The sequence below is a fragment of the Talpa occidentalis genome, unplaced genomic scaffold (genome assembly GCF_014898055.3).
Source record: "Talpa occidentalis isolate TD23 unplaced genomic scaffold, MPIMG_talOcc4v2.1 talOcc4.10, whole genome shotgun sequence".
Lineage (NCBI taxonomy): Eukaryota > Metazoa > Chordata > Mammalia > Eulipotyphla > Talpidae > Talpa > Talpa occidentalis.
This window is the reverse complement of record NW_023600993.1, coordinates 53,872,471-53,878,250: the sequence shown is the minus strand read 5'-3', so window position 1 is coordinate 53,878,250 and position 5,780 is coordinate 53,872,471. Positions and strand designations below refer to the sequence as shown.

Genomic DNA, 5,780 nt, shown 5'->3' with positions numbered 1-5,780 from the left:
CCAAAGAAAAATACACCTAGCAACATTTCCCTTTTGCTTAGTTAAGGGGTGCATTTGAAATGTCGTATGGGGCTTGGGGAAGACTGTGGAAAAGTTGATATACCAGAAGTTGTACTCCTTTGTCTTTTCTTCTTTCATCCACTGCTAACTTAGAATGCACATGTAATAACTGGGGCTCTAGCAGTCATTTTAGGCCATAGGTGACTCTAAAGGATGGAAGTCACTTTGAATTCAGCAAAGCAGAAAGACAGGATTGTGAAATATCATGGGTCCACAAAAGTATCCATAAATTACCTGACTCAGAACTTCTTTATGTGTGGGAAGAAACTCTAACTTGTTTAGACTGATACTTAGGTACATATGCCTTCTCAATTTTCAATCAATATGGTTAATGATTTTCCAACTTAGTGTTTAATACCTGTGTGCATATGTCACAAAACAAATTCCCATTTAATTAGAAAATTTATAGAGAACAATGTCCCCCTTTAGAAAAGCACACTTTCTCTTGAAGATAATCTCTTTTCTTTTTTGTGGAAATTTTTTTTTAAACTGGAAAAGTCTCTAAAAACAGTATGCTTGCACCCTGTCCTGCAGTGGAAACAGCATCCCATGTGGCTGGTGTGCAGGTACAGGAACTCTAGTTCATAGCTTCCTCCCATGGCTCCCTGAGCAGCCTCTCCCCTTGGTGGTCCTGATTTTACAGGGCAAGCACCTAAGGTCCCATGCCAGTGAGTGTTACTCCATGGTAGTCTCCACAGGGAGGCGAGCAGAGGAGCCTGCTACCCATCATAGCCCCCTGTGGGTCTAGAAGCCTCGGGGGGAGTTTGGCAAGGTGTCCCCTATTCCTGTCCAGGTTCAGGGGTCCTGATCTCTAGCTTAGAGCTCACTCCCTCCTCAGGGCCGCTGCACTCACTTTCCCTCTTTCTCCAGATGTTCACGTGGCATATGCCCTCTGCTCAGTGATACCTTCTCAGACCTTAATCTAAAGGCATACTGCACGACTGTTCTATTTTCTCGATAGCATTTTCTGGTATCTAAAATTAGATAGTCGCTTCTCTTGTCTCCCTCATAGACTGCAGGTTCCATGGAAGCAGGGACCTCACTGACAAGGCTGTCAGTGCTATACTTTCAGGACCTAGAACAAAGCCTGGCACATAATAGGTTCCCAAGTAGCTGCTCCACTGCATTCTCTCACTGTGGGCCCCGCCCTAGGCTGGTCCCCTCAGACTGAAAAGGGTCATTAAGTTCAGGACCACACGCAGAGACAGCCCCAGCAGAGGGCCAAGAAAGAATTGGTGTCTTGCTTGCCTTGTTGAGGTCATTTCAGTATGCAGATCCAAACTGCCTTCACTGTGAAGGCCTCGAGGGGTCTTGCAATTAGGGCCTGAGCAGTTCTCAGAGTTCTGGGTTATGACACCCTTTTTGCCAGAAGAGGGTTTTTTGGCCATAGGCCCATTGTCATTTTTTATCTTCTTGAGCTGGGTCTTACTCTTGGGGCTATGGAGAAGGTGAGAGAGCTTTTGTTGAACTCAAAGCAGTTCTTGAACAATTGTAGATACTGTTTTCCTGTCCCAGTCACCAACTTCTCACCCTGTAGGATTAGAACAATGTCAGTTTCCCAGCTTGCTTTGGCTGAGGCAAATCCGGATGCCACCTGCAGTTCCTTATCATCCAGCTCCTTTCAAGGATGAAGCCCAGTGTCATGTGACAGCCATTGTCTGCTGCAAACTTGTGAGAGACTCTGGCAATGTAGTCTCGAGCTGCAATCCTGTGTGATGACAGCTGCTCACCACTCATCATGAACTGTGATCGTTGGCAACCACACGACAAGTGTCATAGGCATATACTGCATGTGGCATTGTATCCTGCAGTCCTGATACTCTGTTGCCCATGGAGAGTCATGAAATAGAGGGACAGGTCTTCAAAGTAGTCAGCCCACTCGTCGTACTTGTCCAGTTGCTCTTCTAGTCACCCCACAGCGAACTGTACCTGCATGACCCGGAGTAGCCTCCCATTGCTGCTCTCAAAGCTACCCACTGGGATTTTCACCCCCGGGGTACACAAATCCAGGGCACACTCACTGATGAATGTTGTCTTCCCACTGCCATTTGGCCAGTGGAGACCATCAAGTCGCCCTTCTGGTGTCCCTCAAGAGTCTACTGAGGTCTGGGAAGTGGCTACAGCAGACACCTGCTGTCTGCTCCTCGTTGGACAGTTCTTGCTCCTCCTTCCAAAGCTGGTGGACAGACCTGTGCCAGGTGGGCAGTGTAGTGCATAGAATACGAGAAAGAGCTAAGCCTTCACTCAGGACCTCCAGGACAGGGCGCCAGGCCAAAGAAGAAACACCGCTACCCAAGACTGAAGGTCACCCTTCCCTCCCACCACTCCAGCCAAAGCACAATCTGTAGCAACTGTTTGAGAGAAGGAAGCAAGGGGGGCGGGGCAAAAAGGCCATTCCTTGGAGGAGGGCGAGGTGGGCAGCCCCTGGATTGGTTCAAGGTTTCAGCTCATGACTTGTCAGCACCATCTCAACATCTCATGACCGATCAATGCAAATCCAAAGAGACAGAGGTGGGTGCGAGGCTGGGAGTGGTGGTCTCTGTGCTGTGCACTCCCTCCCCCTAGTTTTGGGAGCTTAGTGGCTTCAGACCTCAGAATCCCAGACTCCCAGGGGAGAACCAAGGGAAAACAAGGCTGCGAGCAGACTGCAGAGACTGGAAAGCCCTAGTGTGTTGTCGGTCACTTTGAGAAGGTCAAACCTCACACCAGTCAGCCTGGCTACCTTGGGCTGAGGGAGTTCTCAGAGAGGTATGACTTGGTCCCACATCCTCTGGCCCCCCTCAGTGTCCTCAGCTTCTGGGGTCTCATTGATCAGGACCCCCTTCTCTGAACCCATTCTCTCCCCCTCCACACTGGCCTGAAAGTCTTCCCTGCTCCCTTCTGCTAGGCTGGTCATGCAGAGAAAGCGGTCTGTGGTGTTGTCAATGAAAACACTGAAGGAGGTGGTGGTGCCAGTCTGGTCCTTGAGTCGAGAGGACCCCAGAAAGGGGGTCTGTTGCCCTCAGGCAGCTGTACCCTTCCTGGAAGGGGAACCCATGTGCCCACAAGTACTGGTGATTTCAGTTGTAGTTTTTGGCAGTGCAGATACCTCCAGAGCCTCCTTCCTGTACTGGAACCAAGTTTTGGGGTGGCCTCTCTGACCCTTCCATTTCCCGTTTAGGGCAGCAGGATGCAGAGGGGATGGCCAAATGGATATGCTTTAGGTGCCTGATCCGTATGCTTTCAACAGGTCAGGCCCAGGATCCTCCGCGCAGTCCACAGAGCTCAGTCTGGACAGTTTCTCTCATGCCTGAGTCTTCTCAGCCTCTCCACGTGGCTGCTTCATGTTCAAGCCCACAGAGATGGCCCTTTCACATGCTTATCCCTCAATCAGGTGTCTCAACCTTTAACGTCCTTTATTGCTTCTTCCCACCACCGACTGACCCCCTTAGCACCCTCTCACTGCTCCTCTCCATCACCGCCTCTCCACTGCCCCACCACGGCTTCTCCCCGTCCCCTCATCTCGGCACCCCTTGACCTAGGGCCCCAGCTGGAGGCCTCCTGTCCTCTCCTTCCCTCAAAGGGGACTCAACATGATTAGAGCTCCTCTCCGAGGCCCCAGCCAATCTCTGGGCCCAAAGCAACCCCACCTTCCCCTCTACCTTGACGTCTCCCTCTGTTCAACCTCTAGGAGCTTCACCAATCCTGACCCTGCCGCCCATCACCACGCTGCTCTCACCCCTTTCCCCCTCGACATAGGTCACGCTCACTCGCCATGACCTCAAGAGAACTTGTTTTCAATGAATATCTTCCCACGAGAGCTCGTCTGCCCCCAGCAGAGGGCATACACATTCCCAAACACCATATACGTTCCCAATTAAGTGAGCATGCCAATAATTTAGTGTGTGCCAAATGTTTTGCACCATGTATCTGTGTAGAGTACTTCGTGCGAGCTCTTTTCTGAGTGGTGAATTGGGCATCTAGACTTCCTGGCCAGCTTGCCCCAGCAGGCACCGCTTGACTGAAACAAAGGGATTCAGGGCAAGCTGGCCCTATTGCTTCCTCAGCAGATCCTCTGGGCTGCATACTCAAAGAGAGTCATTTCCCCCATTCTAGAAGATTTAAGTTAAGGAGCCTCTGAAGTACTATACCTGGAGGATTATGGAGAAGGAAGGCAACTCATCTACTGCACCAGCTCTCCATCCTTGTGCTGTGGCGGTATTAGCCAGCTGCTGCTGGTTCTCCTCTCCCTTCCGTCTCCTTCCTTCCTCCTCGCTACCTCCCTCTTCTTCCTCCCCCAGCATCCCCTCTCTTCCGTCTGCTCATAAGCAGTAACAACAGTCCACATGTGCATTCATTATGTGATAATATATGCTCACTGTCTGCTCATTTTATCTGCAGGTGCCATTACTAATACCACAAATTTGTAGAGGAGCAAATCAAGGGTTAAGAATGTGATGTCAAATGACATCTGCAAGATCCCACTTGCAAAATAAGGTCACAGACTGAGGAGTCTAAGAGACATGAATATTGGGAGAGATGTTATTTAGCCAACTTGAGTGCTGGTTTTTAACCACTAGGTTACAATGTCTTATGTAAAAGCCAGTGTTTAGTCTTGAGAGAGAGAGAGAGAGAGAGAGAGAGAGAGAGAGAGAGAGAGAGAGAGAGAGAGAGAGAGTGTGTGTGTGTGTGTGTGTGTGTGTTCTCCCTGGGAGTAATTTCATAGAGAATGCCTAACACTTTTCTCTCAGCACAAGTTCTATCCTCAGAGACCAAGATGTATTCTCTTCAGCAGGCAAGAGGACAAGCTCAGCCCGTTTGGCTTTTACTGGGTGTCACTGCTCATCTATCAGGCTTGCCAATGTCCAGAAGGCCGTTTTCATGCATTTTTATGGCTGCTGGAGACTCCATTAAAGGCACGTTCAATCAGCGCCTGACAGTGACAGAACCCAGTTGCTCACCGATTCTCTCTCTTGAAATTTATAGAGATCATAAAAGACTTGGAGGAAATCCTCTGGCTTCAGCATTTGGGTTGCAAAGTGTTTCCTTCAGCAGGCGGTGTGCCACTGAAGACTGGTTAGATGTTTGCTTTTCGAATTTCTTGGATCTGAGTTTCTCAGTCACTCTTCACACCCAGACCTTGGGCCACAGGCTCTAAGATTCAGACTTGGGAATGAAGGAGTCTCCCAGAAGGGTCAGAAACAGTCCTTTGTCTATATTATTCTATGTATTATTCTATTTCCCACCTTCCCAGAGTCTGACAATGGATCAAGTTTCAGACCTTGGCCATAGTCTGGGATCATAGCAAACTTAACATTCTGCCATGCGGATATCACGTGCGTTGGACCATTTACAATTGTGCCACTTCTAAGTGGCCCCATTCCAACCCTAGGGCACTTGTGGTGGTCACTTGGGTGCCAGTCTGCAGCATTGTGAGGTAGGGACACTGATTCTGCCTTGGAGACTTCCCTACTTTACTTCCGCCCCCACTCCCTACCAATCTTCTCCCTGAACAAATCACTACTGTTCCACGCCCTCTCTTGTAACTACCAAAAAGCTTTCTTTGCAGGGGGATTGTGCTGTCCTTTGGAACCTGTCTCCTCTTATCCATATCTCCTGCAGCTGCTTTTACTGGACACACTTGCCAGTTAGGTTGGGTCATTGGAAGGCACTAGTGGAGAATGAGAGTGAAAATAGGGAGAGGCCAGAGTAGTTTGCCCTCCCTGTTGAGGGCAGAGGCT

General features: G+C 49.6%; 1 pseudogene; it reads right to left on the bottom strand.

The window, feature by feature from the left end:
- Positions 1 to 1,208: 1,208 nt before the first annotated feature.
- On the bottom strand, positions 1,209 to 4,343 carry LOC119237613 (twinkle mtDNA helicase-like; annotated as a pseudogene).
- Positions 4,344 to 5,780: the final 1,437 nt, after the last annotated feature.